We start from the raw sequence: 15,910 nt of genomic DNA on the forward strand, positions 1-15,910 counted from the left end.
CTGCTCCTCCTTCATCTTCTGCCATGATTGGAAGCTTCCTGAGGCCTCACCAGAAGCAGAAGCTGCTATGCTTCCTGTACAGTCTGCAGAACAGTGAGCCAATTCAACCTCTTTTCTTGTAAATTACCCAATCCCATTGCTTCTCAGCCTTTTGGCTAAGATCAAGTATAAATTACCCAGTCTCAGATATTTCCTTATAGCAATGCAAGAATGAACTAATATAGCTGGCTTGCACGCTTTGTGAGGGTGCACTCATACTTAGCCTGAGTGGTCTAAAGGAGTGGCCTTCCAGATTTTTCTCCGTTTTTTTGGTTGATCTGGGGAAGGGGGGGTGGGGAGGATGCTGACATGACCATGCAATTTTTTTTTTTTTTTTTCCTGAGACGGAGTCTTGCTCTGTCACCCAGGCTGGAGTGCAGTGGTGCAATCTCGGCTCACTGCAACCTCTGCCTCCCAGCTTCAAGCAATTCTCCTGTCTCAGCCTCCCGAGTAGCTGGGATTACAGGCGCATGCCACCAGGCCCAGCTAATTTTTGTATTTTTAGTAGAGATGGGGTTTCACCATGTTGGCCAGGTTGGTCTCAAACTCCTGACCTCATGATCCACCCGCCTCAGCCTCCCGAAGTGGTGGGATTACAGGTGTGAACCACCGCACCCAGCCCAATGAACAGTTCTTGAATGAATGAGACAGTGAAGAAGACTACCAGAACAAGAGCAGATCAAAGGTGAATAAGTGAGTAGTAGCTTCTGATTAATCCTCATCAGCAACCAACATAACCCAGGGCTTATAGATTTCTCTATGTAATATGCTACACACACGTCTACGGAAAGAGAGAGAGAGAGAAGCACATCAGTCAACCAATTTTCAAAAGTTACTCTAAATGTGCTATGTTGGTCTTGTATTACAATCTTTAGATTACACTACGATTTTATTTCAAACAGGACTGGTAGAAACTTCTTCGTGACTTTTCAACCAAAGGCCTTCAATCCTATAAAAATGATCACCTTGGTCTTTGACCAAGTACCAACCTTAGAAAGTTATGCAGCGAACACCATCTGACTTAGATTAGTTGAAAAGTAACTGGATCAATCCCCCTTTACCCCAAACATCTAAACGGAACAATTTTCTTTTCTTCGGGATGCAGCATAATCCTCAAACTGCAGAGCCACTTGGCGATGAAGCCAGGATCGCAGTGCATTTGATAACTTAATGCAACTTTTTACTAGCACTTAAAACTCAGATATGAAATCTGTACTTGATCTTTTCTGCTTGGAATTGGCCAGATTAGTGGTTCTGCCCCCACATACAACAAAAGGCTCTCAGAAACACTCAGGGTCGCTAACCAATTGGAAGGACCAACAGAGCTCGACAAACAGACAAGAGGGAGAAGGGCACTGCCTTCCACCCCACCCGCTTAGACAGCCTTTCAACTCTGCCCACTTTGAGGATGTGTAGGATGATCCAGGTAATCATGATATCTACCTTAACTTCAAGGTAGAAATTAAGGCTTGAGGGCACTTATTTGGTGACTTATTCAGTTAATTGGAAGATTATATGGTAATTTCACTGCTCATAATAATTAAAACTTTTTTTTTTTACTTTAGGGATGATAATGACATTTGGAGAGTAGCACTATAAACCTCAGACATCTATTTTAAAGATGATTGGATTTAGGAGCAAGACAGGTTTGCTGTACACTTGACTGAACATGCTTTGTTCCCCAAAGCAGCAAAAAAGCCAGAGCCTGGAAGTTTCTAAAACTTGAAGCAGATGTAAGTGACAAATCCAAAAAGCCGTGCCTAGAGAACAGGTCGGGTGACCGGCTGTGTCTATTCCAGCCTCCCCATTGGCTCAGTGGAGGACTTCGGACAGGTCTCTCAGTTTCCCCTTCTTTGGTTTCATTTTAGAATGAGGGGAAGTCACAGCATTTCTTCCTTTGTATTTCACAGAAACACAGTCAGCAAATGTAAAGAAGTACGGGCTCCTACATGGTGATTATGCTGGCCTGGTCTCAAGCTTCATATTCATCCTTAATTGATTCCCAGGCACACTCGCCAGTGACCTGGCTCTGCTTCACCGAATGGCCCCAAGGGCCCACACTTTCTTGATTCTCCTGTGGACCCTTTATTCACTCCCCCCCATCCTTCCTTTGCTGATGGTGTTTGCTTCTGACTGCCCCAATCTTTTTTTCTTTCTCTTTTTTTTTTTTTTTTTTTTTGAGATGTAGTCTTGCTCTCTTGCCCAGGCTGGAGTGCTATGGTGAGATCTCAGCTCACTGTAACTTCTACCTCCACAGTTCAAGGGATTCTCCTGCCTTGGCCTCCCGAGTAGCTGGGATTACAGGTGTGCGCCACCAGACCTGGCTAATTTTTTTTTGTATTTTTAGTACAGATGGAGTTTCACCATGTTGGCCAGGCTGGTCTCTAACTCCCAACCTCAAATGATCCACCTGCCTTGGCCTCCCAAAGTGCTGGGATTACAGGCACGAGCTACTGAGCCTGGCCTCAATCTTATGCTTAATATTCTTAATCTGTTGCCTCATTTTATAGCCACAGCTCATGTGACAGCTGAGGAATTACCTTGTCTGTCTCTGAGCCTCTAAGATTTCTATTTTCTTCACCACCTTCCAGGAATCCTTTTTTCTAGCTCTTGGTTGCTGGCCATCTCCTGGACAGTTAAGTTGAAAATCTGACCTCCAGTTCATTGGTGCATGTACAATCAATCCGCATTACCTGCAGATTCTGTAGCTTCAAATTCACCTACTTGATAATGTTTATTTATAGCCCCTAAGTCAATCCCAGCAGGGCTTTCCTGGATGTGCGCCAAGTGCTGAAGAGGTTGAATGGCTGATATGCACGGTCCCAGCAGAGCTCCGTCGAGGAACATCTGCCTTTTGGTTTCCGCTCTTATACCACAAATGAATGCCCTTTTCTTGGTCGTTTTGGGGATTTTTTTTTGAGACAGAGTCTCACTCTGTCACCCAAGCTGGAGTGCAGTGGTGTGATCGCAACCTCTGCCTCTCAGGTTCAAGCGATTCTCCTGCCTCAGCATCCCGAGTAGCTGGGACTACAGGCATGTACCACCACACCCAGCTAATTTTTGTTTTTCAGTAGAGATGGGGTTTTGCCATATTGGCCAGGCTGGTCTCAAACTCCTGACCTCAGGTAATCCACCTGCCTTGGCCTCCCAAAGTGTTGAGATTACAGGTGTGAGCCACCATGCCCAGCCAGGGTTCTCTTAAATGTAATGGAAAGAGGAGAATTAGAATGGTCGAGAGAGAGAACTAGGACCCTGCATGAATGAATCAAGTTGAGTTGGAGAGAAACTGTATTTATAGGAAAGTTAAGGCTCTGAGTTTGGAGGCCAAGCAGGGTGGGGGTGAGCAAAGCCGTGAGAAGGAAAGCAGGGCTTCAAAAAACAGCTGCTCCTTCTTGATAGATGCAGAGAGGAAACAGGAAAGACCGGGGGCCATGCAGTGTTATTTGTAGCACTTGAACAGCATGGCTCTTAGAGTCCCAAGGCCTCCAGCTAGTGACCCAGAGATGCCAACAGAGGGCAAAAGCGCTCACTGCTCCCTCATTTGTCACCAAGAAGACCTGGTATGGCCCTGGTCTTAAGGACAAGTTAGTCAATTGCTTATTGTATATCATGAGATGAACGCTGGGAGAGAGGAAACGCAGGGTGTGTAGGGAGAGGGCAAAAACGGCTACATCTGACTCACCCCAGAGATGAGGAAGGCTTCCAGGTGGGAGGTGACACCAGGAGGTAATCAGGTGGAAATCACCCTCAAGTAGCAGGGACAGGTGTGCAAAGGCTCAGAGGGAGCTTCTCCAGGATCAGCAGAGCTCGATTGTAGGGTGTGAGGCTGTCACAGAGGCTGGAGACATAAGCAGTGCCTTGCTAAGAAGTCTGAATTTTATCCTGAAGGGACATGGGAGCTACTGCAGGCTGGTAAGCAGGGGGGTGATGCTGGTTGGATTGCAATGCAGAGAAACCCTGGGTTAGCCTGCGTCTGCTGGACTGGAGAGACCTTTGAAGAAATCAGGGTACAGGCAGTCCTCCGGAGTCGAAATGAGGAAGGTGCCAACTGAGACCACAGCAGTGGGGAAGAGTGTGAGAGGGATGGAAATTGAGACTAATTCATGGGTGTTTGGCCTGTGCAGTCACACAGGGCTCCATGCTGAGAGGGACCCCGAGCTTGGCTTAATGCTCTGCTGTTACCGTCTTAAAATTCCTCCTCATTTTATGTTTGAATCTATGTTTTCATTTGAGAAAGAGTCTCGCTCTGTCATCCAGGCTGGAGTGCACTGGCACCATCTCAGCCCACTGCAACCTCCACCTCCCAGGCTCAAGTGATTCTCCTGCCTCAGCCTCCCAAGTAGCTGGGACTACAGCCACCTGCCACCATGCCCGGCTAATTTTTGTATTTTCAGTAGAGAGTGGGTTTCACCATATTGGCCAGGCTGGTCTTGAACTCCTGACCTCAAGTGATCTGCCCACCTCAGCCTCCCAAAGTGCTGGGATTACAACCTTGCCACCGCACTCCCCATGGCGTGTCTGCCATGCCCTGAGCATAGAATCTTGGGGGGTCCGCAGTGCATGGGAGCCCAGCAAGGTTCCAAGTGAGCATAAGGGAAGCCTACTATGTCCACAACGGAGTCCGTGAGAGATGCTGACATCACCAAGAGGTCGCACTTTCTCTTTTTATAGAATCAGAATTGAAAACCAAGTCAATGGCATTCTAAGAAACAGAAAAAAAACAAGGAACCCTCTCCCAGCCATTTCTACCCATCTGATTCCCTGTAGTAGCCAACCACTTCCACTGGAAATGATGACATAGGAGAGGCAAAGATGGCAGAGTCATAGTTATTTTTCCTTTCAATTCTTCCTTACACATCAGTAAGCCAAAGGTAGAGTGGTGGTAGATTGTATAGGTGTGAAAAAGTGAAATAAAAACAGCTGAATGGCGGGTGTGGTGGCTCATGTCTGTAATCCCAGCATTTTGGGAGGCTGAGGTGGGTGGATCACAAGGTCAGGAGTTCGAGACCAGTCTGGCCAAGATGGCGAAACCCCGTCTCCATTAAAAATACAAAAATTAGGCGGGTATGGTGGCTGGCTCCTGTAACCCCAGCTACTCAGGAGGCTGAAGGCAGGAGAATGGCCTGAACCCGGGAGGCAGAGGTTGCAGTGAGCTGAGATCTCACCACTGCACTCCAGCCTGGGCAAGAGAGCAAGACTCTGCCTCAGGGAAAAAAACAAAAACAAACAAACAAACAAACAAACAAACAAAAACAGCTGAATTAGTTTCCTGCAACGTCTCACTGTTTCTGTGAGGCAAAAAAAACCCCACATGCAAAGCACAAATTATGTCATTTCTGTGATTCCACATTTGAGTCCAATGTTCCTGTTGACATCTGGCATTGCACGATGTAAAGAGGAACAGTATAATCCATGCTAGTAATTTAAAATGTTAATTTTTTTACTTAGAAGGACATTAAATATCATATGAAAGCATCATGATAAATTGAGACACAGAGACTACAGAAGAAAGAAAATGCTTTCTATGTTAATACTTCAGCAGTGCTTTTCCTCTGATTTTTGGATAAGGGGGCCCATGTTTTCATCTTGCACTGGGCCTTGCAAATTCTGCAGCTGGTCCTGACTGTCAAGAGAGGGATTTAGCCATAAAATCAGCAGGGGTTTCTCCTGGGGATGTGGGGTACAGGAAGATAGAGGATTTAGGCATGGCTGCAGGGTTTTAAGCTGGTGGTACTGTTGGCTGGGAAATCTAGGAAATCCAGCATTGAAGGACAGGCATTGTGAATCTGTTGTGGATGGGCTGAGCCTGCTGTGGCCATGGGGCATCCTGCCTTGGAGGAGGGTGAGCAGCAATTCATCAGCACAGGTGGTGACTGAGGCTCAGGAGGGGCTACTGAGGCAGGAACTGTGGGCAGGGATGCTGGGGAAGGCAGACATTTAGGAGATGGGACAACAGCTGGGTACGGTGGCTCACACCTGTAATCCCAGCTACTCAGGAGGCTGAGACAGAAGGATAGCTCAAGGCCAGGAGTTCAAGATCAGCCTGCACAACATAGCGAGACCCCATTTCCCCCCCAACCAAAAAAATTAATACAAAGTAAAAATACGAAAAAGAGATGGGACAACAAAGAAGGCCTCATAAAGGAGATGGAGAGGAAGGGGACAGGAGGAAAGGGGAGAGGGAAGGTGACAGGCAGAAGCAGGCATGAGAGGTTCTCTAGAGTGGGGTTTTATTATCTCAAGTGACCATGAGCAAACTACTGAACCTGTCTGTGCTGCAGACATCATGGATAAAACGAAGATGAAATGAAGACAATAACAATAGCACTTATGGGTGGGGCAGTTGTGATGAAGATTAAATGAAGAGTTTATATGGGAAGGGCTCAGAATGCTGCTGTATTAAATGACTGGGGTTGCTATAATAAGGTACCACAAGCTGGGTGGCTTAGAACTACAGAAATGCATCATCTCAAACCTGCAGGCCAGAAGGCTGAGATGAAGGCGTTCTCAGGGCCATGCTTACTCTGAAGATGCTAGGGAAGGATCTCCCTCCCAGCTTCCGCCAGCTCCTTAGCTTGTGGCAGCAGAAGTCCAATCTTCACGTGGCCTTCTCCCTGTGTGCATCTGTGTCCAAAATTTCCCCTTCCCATATCTATATCTATATCTACACACACACACACATATATGCAGTGTGTATATATATATATAGATATATATAATTTTATTTATTTATTTATTTATTTATTTTAAGACAGAATCCTGCTCTGTCACCCAGGCTGGAGTGCAGTGGTGCAATCTTGGCTCACTGCCACTTCCGCCTCCCAGGTTCAAGCAATTATCCTGCCTCAGCCTCCTGAGTAGCTGGGATTACAGGTGCCTGCCACTATGCCCAGCTAATTTTTTTGTATTTTTAGTAGAGAAAGGTTTCACCATGTTGGCCAGGCTGGTCTTGAACCCTTGACCTCAAGTGATCCACCCACCTCGACCTCCCAAACTGCTAAGATTACAGGTGTGAGCCACCGTGCATGGCCTATTTATTATTTTTTAAAGATGGGGGTCTTGCTATGTTGGCCAGGTTGGTCTTGGACCTTGGTCTCAAGTGATCCTCCCACCTCAGCCTCCCAAAATGCTAGGATTACAGGCATGAGCCACTGCACCTGGCCAATTTTCCCTTTCCATAAGGATACCCATTATACTGGATAAAGCCCACTCTATCAACCTCATTTTAACTTGACTACCTTTGTAATGACTATCTCCAAATATGTCACATTTTCAGGTATTGGGGGTCAGGACTCCAAGAAGTCTTTTGTGGGAGAGGGGATGCAATTCAACCCACAACAGTGCCCTGTTCTGTTAAATGTTCACCTTTATGAATAAGACAACCTCCACGAGTTGTTTTCTTCCAAGGTATGAGGCAGAGACCAGTGAGGGACAACCTGAGGGTGGGGAACCTAAATTTGTTGTGGTCACAATCTCCACAACAACCCAATGTTTCTCCCGCAGCACTTAGCAGCCCAGGTGAAGGTAAATACAAGAAGGAAAGGGAACAAAGATGAAGGAGTGACACATCCTGATAACGCACCAAAGACAACCACAGGCAGAAATACTGATGGCAGCGAGGCAGACGGGGAACACTGCTCATTGCTCTGCCTGCCTCACTTTTGTTCAGGGGCCACCAGGAGGTCTGAGGTCCCAGGTAGACAGAAATCACCACGATCCCCTCTTGGCCCCACCAACATACGCACAGGAGACAAACCAACTTTTGATCATTTATTAAAACAAATAAGAGGTTAATCTGTGGGTAAAAAGGCCTTGTTTGCCAGCAGCTCAGGGGATGCCTTCAAGCTGACAGGCACTAGTGTGCCTTGAAGTAGGAAGCATCACATGGGTTCTGGAGATAAGCAATAGATAAACAACCGGAGTTACCAGAAGTGTCAAGCCAGGCATCACCTTAACAGAAATTATTCCTGGAGCTAATGTGGAAGTCATTAATCCCAAGAGAAAAGACAGAGGTGGGCGTGGTGGCTCATGCCTGTCATCTCAACACTTTGGGAGGCCGAGGCGGGAGGATCCCTTGAAGCCAAGAGTTCAAGATCAGCCTGGGCAACAGAGTGAGACCTCGTCTCTACAAAAACTAAAATAAATAAAATAAATTAGCCAGGTGCAGCGGTGCACACCTGTAGTCCCAGGTACCTAGGAGGCTAAGGCAGGAGGATTGCTTGAGCCCAGGAGGTCAATGCTGCAGTGACCTATGATCACATCACTGCACTCCAGCCTGGGCAACAGAGCAAGACCCAGTCTCTAAAAATAAGAGAAGAGAAGACAGATGAAGCAAAGTGGGCCAAAACTTAGATAAAGGGAATTGCTCTGTTTTAGATGAAAGATTGCAAAACAAAATTTTCAACTGCAGCAATGAAAGACCTGTCTGCCACAGTGTAGCCCTCAGCAAAACCACAAGTGGGCAGACTCTGACTCTCCCACGCCCCTCTCGCTAACCCCAAACCCCTTCTAGATAGAATGTTCTCCTTTCTCTTCATCCTAATGCAACTTTGGTGGTGCGTTCCCCACACCTGCCCCCTTTGCCAAAGCTCCAGGTTCCAGAGCCTTCCTTTCTTTCTTCTCGTTTGCTTTAAGGCTTGCTTACCCTGAGTTCAAGACCTTTACAGCCTTGTTAGATAAATGGCTATGTAAGATGATCAGTTAATCAGAGAGAGTATGGCTGATGATGCCTTCTGCAATATAATGCAATGAACCTATGCCCACCTTCACTGAACGATCAACATTCACTTTGGTGTAATGGGGTAAACCATCAGCATGTCCCTCCTGATGCGACACACAGAGAACATGACACCATTGCTGTGATAGTCCCACCCCAAATGCATAAGAATATCACCACCAAGAAACATCAGCCAAATCAAAAGTAAGGGACATTCTATCAAATAACCATCTTGCCTTCTTCAAGAATGCCAATACCATGAAAGATAAAGAAAAACTGAGGAGCTGTTCCAGGCTAAAAGGGACCTGTAGAGACACAACAACTGAAAATAATGCATGCTCTGGGATGATCGTTTTCTCCAATGTACATCATTGGGTTACCTGGCGAAATCTGAATGAGGTCCATACATTAGAAAACCGTATTGTAACAGGTTTAGTTTCCTGATTTTGATCATTGCCTTGGTTACATAAGAGAAAATCCTTGTTATTAAGGAATATACAGGAATATTTAGGGGTAAAGGATAACTCATCTGCCACTTAGAAAATAATAAAGCAAGTGGGGTAAAATGGTAGCACTGGGGAATCTCAGCGAAGGGTATAAAGGATGTCTCTGTACTATTCTTGCAACGCTTATGTGTCTGGAAAAATAATAATAAATATTACATATTTAATAACTAAATGAATGAAAAAGTGTGCAATGTTTCTGCAGATGTCAACCTCGGCAATGCAATAGGATCATCTCAGAAGCTCTGCATAAATATCAGTGCCCAGGCTTCAACCCAGAGATTCATAGTCAGTTAGCTGGGGGTGAAACTCCAGACATCGGCATGTGTGAAACACACCCCAAGGTCATTCTAGTGTGAATCCAGAATAGTAAGCAGCCAGCTTAGCTTTTAGTGTCATTGGGTGGTGGGAAAGTTCTAGGCTGGGGACTTTCTGAGCCCCCCATGTCTGCTTGTTTTGAGATCTGATCTTGGGGCAGCATGGTGACTCATAACAGGAGCACAGTTGTGGGTCCAGTCTTGGTCCTTCCATTAATAAGATGGGAGACTTTGGGTCAGATCCCTTGCCTGTGCCAAGCCGGGGTTTTCTCAGCTGTGGAATGAGGTTAACCAGGAAGTGCCTCAGAGGCCAATGTGCGTTTAAGGAAGAAGATGCCCAGCTCAGTAACTGATATGGTGTGGCTGTGTCCCCACCCAAATCTCTAATTGTAGTTCCCATAATCACCACATGTTGTGGGAGGGACCTAGTGGGAGGTAACTAAATCATGGGGTGGGTCTTTCCCCTGCTGTTCTCATGACATTGAATAAGTCTCACAAGATCTAATTCTTTTTTTTTCTTTTTTTGAGACCGAGTCTCACTCTGTTGCCCAGGCTGGAGTGCAGTGGCATCATCTCAGCTCACTGCAACCTCCGCCTCCTGGATTTAAGCAATTTTCGTGCCTCAGCCTCCCAAGAATCTGGGACAACAGGCATGAGCCATCACGCCTGGCTAATTTTTGTATTTTTATGAGAGATGGGGTTTCAACATGTTGGCCAGGCTGGTCTCAAACTCCTGATCTCGGGTGATCCACCCACCTTGGCTTCCCAAAGTGCTGTGATTAGAGATGTGAGTCACTGTGCCCTGCCTGATCTAATGGTTTTATAAAAGGGAGCTCCCCTGCACAACTCTCTTGCCTGCTGCCATGTAAGATGTGACTTTGCTCCTCCTCCACCTTCTGCCATAATCATGAGGCCTCCCCAGTCATGTGGATCTGTGAGTCCATTAAACCTCTTTTTCTTTATAAATTACCCAGTCTCAGGTATGTCTTTATTAGCAGAGTGAGAATGGACTAATACAGTAATCCTTACACCCCCGAACCCCAAAATGGAGTTGCCACAGGATGGCAGTCTGAAATCCGTGTGATGTCCAGCTGGCAGAAAGGAATTTGGATGAGTAGGGCTGGCCAAGTTATGGTATTGCTGGTGGGTCCTGTCATTGTGTGGGTGACTCCTTGCACCCCTGGCCCTTCATAGGACTGAAATCTGGGAGGGTTCTTGGGAAAGGGGCTAGAGAAGGCAAGAGGACACCAATCTTCTTCCAGGCAGTAGGAAGGCAAGCTGGAGAGGCCAAGCTCCCAAGTGAACTGAGGCACCTCCACTGGCCCCTTTGTGAGGCACGCTTGACCAGGGTTTTATGGAAAGAAAGTGCCCTCACCAAAGGGTGCTAAACAAGGCCCCAGGCTCCACACCTGATCCCAGGTGCCACCCTCTGCCCTGCCCTAGACTCACCTAAAGCTGTACTGCCCAGAGTCATGGCCTCAGGCCACACGTGGCTACTGGGCACTTGAGATGTGGCCATCTCAATTGAGATATGCTGTTAGTGTAAAATAGACACTAGATTTCCAAGCCGTCATCAGCAAAAAAAAAAAAAAAAAAAAAAGAACATAAAATATCTCCTTAAGAATTTTTAAGTATCCATTAATGTTGAAATAATAATATTTTGAATATATTGGTTAAATAAAGTTTACTAGGAGAATTCATTTCACCCCTTTTACTTTTTCTAATGTGGTGACTAAATTATTTAATATTACACGTGTGGATTACATTATATTTCTATTGGACAGCTCTGTTCTAAAGTCTGCACATTGACCTTTTGCAGCTTATTTCCTTGATAATTTTATTAAAATTAAATTGAGGGGCCAGGTGCAGTGACTCACACCTGTAATCTCAGCATTTTGGGAGGCCGAGGTAGGTGGATCACCTGACATCAGGAGTTGGAGACCAGCCTGGCCAACATGGTGAAACCCTGTCTCTAATTAAAAATACAAAAATTAGCCGGGCGTAGGGGTGCGTGACTATAATTCCAGCTACGCAGGAGGCTGAGGTAGGAGAATCGCTTGAATCCTGGAGGCAGAAGTAGCAGTGAGCCGAGATGACGCCACTGCACTCCAGCCTGGGGGACAAGAGCGAAAACCCATCTCTAAATAAATAAATAAATAAATAGAAAAATAAAATTGAGGGCCAGGCACGGTGGCTCATGCCTGTAATCCCAGCACTTTGGGAGGCCGAGGCAGGAGGATGACTTGAGGTCAGGAGTTCGAGACCAGCCTGGCCAACATGGTGAAATCCCATCTCTATTAAAAATACAGAAATTAGCTGGGTTTTATGGTGGGTGTCTGAAATTCCAGCTACTCCGGAGGCTGAGGCAGGAGAATCACTTGAACCCGGCAGGTGAGGTTGCAGTGAGCTGAGATTGCACCAAGGCGCTCCAGCCTGGGCGACAGAGTGAGACCGTGTCTCAAAAAATAAAGAAACAAATAAAAATAAATTGAGGAAGGATTGAGCATGAAAATAGAATCAGCCTTTGACCCAGAATACCCTGCAGTGAGAATTCCCCTGTGGTTCTCAGGCTTCTGTAATTCCAGCAAATACACTCTTCCCTCAGCTTCACTAAAATGCAGATATTGTGAGATAATGCTCATTTCTCACAGCTTGCTTGAATAATAACAATGATCATTATAGTAATTTGCAACTTAATAGTCAACACTGTCCTTTTGACCCAGTCTGTGAGACTGAATCATAAACATGACATTGTTTAAAGCTCTCAATTAATATACCAGACTGCACAAACTTTAATAACTTACCTTTCCATGGAAAGAGAATATGTGGGTATTCTCTTTGAAGACAAATGGTGGAGAGTAGACTCTCATCAAAGACCCTCTGGCAGTAATGAGTTGCATTCCAGAAGGTTCCAGAAGGTTCTGTGGAAGGCTGCAGTTTGGGATTGGTTCTCAGGTGTCTGTCTAACTGCTTTCTAAGGATGAAGATGGCCGGGAGCGGTGGCTCATGCCTATAATCCCAGCACTTTGGGAGGCCAAGACGGGCGGATCATGAGGTCAGGAGATCGAGACCATCCTGGCTAACACGGTGAAACCTCGTCTCTACTAAAAATACAAAAAATTAGCCCGGTGTGGTGGTGGGCGCCTGTAGTCCCAGCTACTCCAGAGGCTGAGGCAGGAGAATGGCATGAACCCGGGAGGCGGGGCTTGTAGTGAGCGGAGATCGCACCACTGGACTCCAGCCTGGGTGACAGAGCGAGACTCCGTCTCAAAAAAAAAAAAAAAAAAAAGGATGAAAACTCCTGGTTCGTGCTTTAGCAACATCCACAGGAGCAACAGACTAAGACATTCCTCCACAGAATAACAAACCCAGGCAGTGCAGAGCCATGTGGGTCTTATCTGTCCTGTTGTCCACAGTCTGGTTTTATCTTAGACCTAGCCTGGTGCAATCCATGTTGCGTATTGGCACTCCACTTAAGTTTCCTGTTTGTAAAAAGCCCCTTTCATTCGGTGGTTCCTCAGGGCTTTTGGGGAACTTTCTGGAAACCAGGAATAAGGAAATAAAGGTTGTTTTACTGAGGATGGGTGACATTGGGTGCGGGACCCAAATGAGTGGTTTGAGCAGAAAGTAGCCTCCACGCTGTACTAATGCTTGGCAACATTATGGGAAAATTTGAGGAAGCTGGGAGAGGAGGGGGCAGAGGTTCCTTCCCAGCCAGCCAGGGGGTCCAGGCAGTTTTGGTCCTAGGATGTCTCTCTGTGCATTCCCAAGTGATTGCAAGGCTTCTTCTTGTCATCGTCTGAGACTTGGATTCCCCAAGCGTCCTTCTTTCCCTGGAACCTTTGAGTCCTCTATTCCTGAGGCCTTTCTTCAGCCCTCCCAATAGCCCGCCATGATTTCATTGCAGGGCTGTGACCGTCTATGACAAGCCGGCATCTTTCTTTAAAGAGACACCTCTGGACCTGCAGCACCGGCTCTTCATGACGCTGGGTGGCACTCAGTCTCTGTTCAGGGCCCGGTAGGCCTCCCCTCCTCAGTTGCCTTCTCTCCTGCTTGCCACTGCCCTGGCCTCTCCCCTTCTCACTGCAGACCTGGGAACCCACTCATCCAGGGGTTGGCAAACTAAGGCTAGAGGCCAGTCTCCTGCTTTTGTAAATCAAGTTTCCTTGGGACACAACACACTCATTAACTTCTGAGTTGTCTACAGCCGCCTTTGAGCTACAATAGCAGAATCGTGTTTTGCAACAGAGAACCCGTGGCCCGCAGAGCCTGAAGTATTTACTCTCTGGCCCTTTAAGAAATGTTTGTGGACCCCTGCACTGTCTTACTCTCCCGCCAGTGGGTTCCCAGGCCTGTGGCAGGATCTGTGGACCTGTGTGTCCCCTGGGGTGTCTCACAGGGCTAAGGAGGGGACCTTTGTGCAGGTCCACACACCCTGAGGTGTGCCCCTGGGTAAGCTGGGGTGGTGTGGGAGGGCGTCCCTGCACCCTCATCTTGAGTCCAGGGGATGATAAGACAGTAAGTCCCGTGGAGAAAAGGAATGAGTCAGTCTTGTTTGCTGTTGTAACCTTAGCACCCAGCAACAATATTAGAGAAAGCAAGCCCAGGCCTCGGATGGCAGGGGTGGCCTGGTGCTGCTAATGTGGCCGGGCACCCCAACTTTTGGGAGCCTGCAGGCCTTGCCATGGCAGGAGATGCCCGTCCTGGGTCCTGGGCCTGCTCTGTGGCCCCTCACAGGCTTTTTTCCTGCTCTTTCAGCTCAGAACTCAGAACCTGAGGACCCAGCCACGAAGCGGTCGGCCTTCATGAAGCGGGATGCTGGGAGCGGGCTGGTGATGCATCTCCCCGAGTGGCCAGCATGCTGGTCAGCAGCACAGGCTGGACAGGTCTGCACGACCCCTGGAGTACTTGGGGTTAGTGTGACAGGCACCTGGCCAACCTGTGTTGTCCTCACCCCTGTCAGTCCTGCATGCCCCCACCCCGCCATGGTCTCAATGAGAAGGGGAGGGCGTGTGAGCTGTGTCCCTGGCCACTGGGTGGGGCAGCCTGGGGACAGTGGGGGTGGTGGAGGTGGGCCGCCCTGAATCCCCAGTTGGGTCATTGAGTGACCAGGCCCTCAGGCTGAAATGCCCCCTCCAGGAGAGTATCTCACAGAAGCTAGTGGCCTCCCCACCAGAGCAGTGCTCTTTCTCCACCTGAACAGGTGACTCTGGCTATTGTTTATTTAAAACTTTTTTTCTGAATGGGCATGGTGGCTCACACCTGTAATCCTAGAACTCTGGGAGGCTGAGGCAGGCAGGTCACCTGAGGTCAGGAGTTCGAGGCCAACATGGCGAAAGCTGTCTCTACTAAAAATACAAAAATTAGCTGGGTATGGTGGTGGGCGCCTGTAATCCCAGCTACTTGGGAGGCTGATGCACGAGAATTACTTGAACCCGGGAGGCAGAGGTTGCAGTGAGCTGAGATCACGCCATTGCATTCCAGCCTGGGTGACAGAGCCAGAGTCTGTCGGCCAAAAAAAAAAAAAATTCTATCAGAAATTCCGTGTAGAATTGTTTCTTTTTTTAAACACAGAGTTTGAACAACTGACTCTTGATGGACACAACCTTCCTTCTCTCATCTGTGTGATAACAGGTACTGCCTGGGACCCTGGGTGTCTGTTTGGTTGGGGGATGGCGGAGAGGGAGGGGCACGCAGCCTTTACCCTGTGCTTCCCACGATCTTGTCTCCTTAATCCTCACTGCAGCTCTCTGCCATAGGGTCTTATACTGCTTGACATGGGGGAAACTGAGGCTCAGAGGGTTTCACAGCAGGGCAGGGAGCCCAGATTTGAATCTGTAGATACCAAGCTTTCTACTTTTTCAGTAGTTTCCAAGCATCTTTTTGTTGTTGTTGTTATGTCACTGGTGTCTTTTTTTTTTTTGAAACAGAGTCTCTGTCGCCCAGGCTGGGGTGATCTTGGCTCACTGCAACCTCTGCCTCTCACATTCAAGCAATTCTCATGCCTTAGCCTCCCGAGTAGCTGGGACTATAGGGGCCCACCACACCCAGCTAATTTTTGTATTTTTAGTAGAAACAGGGTTTCACCATGTTGGCCAGGCTGGTCTTGAACTCCTGACCTCAGGTGATCCACCCACCTTGGCCTCCCAATATGCTCGAATTATAGGCACGAACCACTGTGCCTGGCCATGTCACTGGTGCCTTAACCAAGCCTCTTTTAATTTTTCAAACGGAAGAGCCCCTGTCCCAAAGTTACTGCTGCTGAGCCCTTTCAAGTTGACTCAGTGAGGCGGGAGAAAAGCGGAAGTGGTGTGGGAAGAGGCGGGCTCTGGGCC

General features: G+C 47.6%; 1 long non-coding RNA gene across 1 annotated transcript; it reads right to left on the reverse strand.

Annotated features, from left to right (window-relative positions):
- Positions 1-7,796: 7,796 nt before the first annotated feature.
- LOC134756455 (uncharacterized) lies at positions 7,797-13,644 on the reverse strand. Its single transcript, XR_010129138.1, has 2 exons — positions 12,380-13,644; positions 7,797-7,930 (listed from the first exon to the last, which is right to left on the reverse strand). It is a non-coding gene; the product is annotated as an uncharacterized lncRNA (long non-coding RNA).
- Positions 13,645-15,910: the final 2,266 nt, after the last annotated feature.

Source organism: Gorilla gorilla, chromosome 9 (genome assembly GCF_029281585.2).
Source record: "Gorilla gorilla gorilla isolate KB3781 chromosome 9, NHGRI_mGorGor1-v2.1_pri, whole genome shotgun sequence".
Taxonomy (NCBI): domain Eukaryota; kingdom Metazoa; phylum Chordata; class Mammalia; order Primates; family Hominidae; genus Gorilla; species Gorilla gorilla.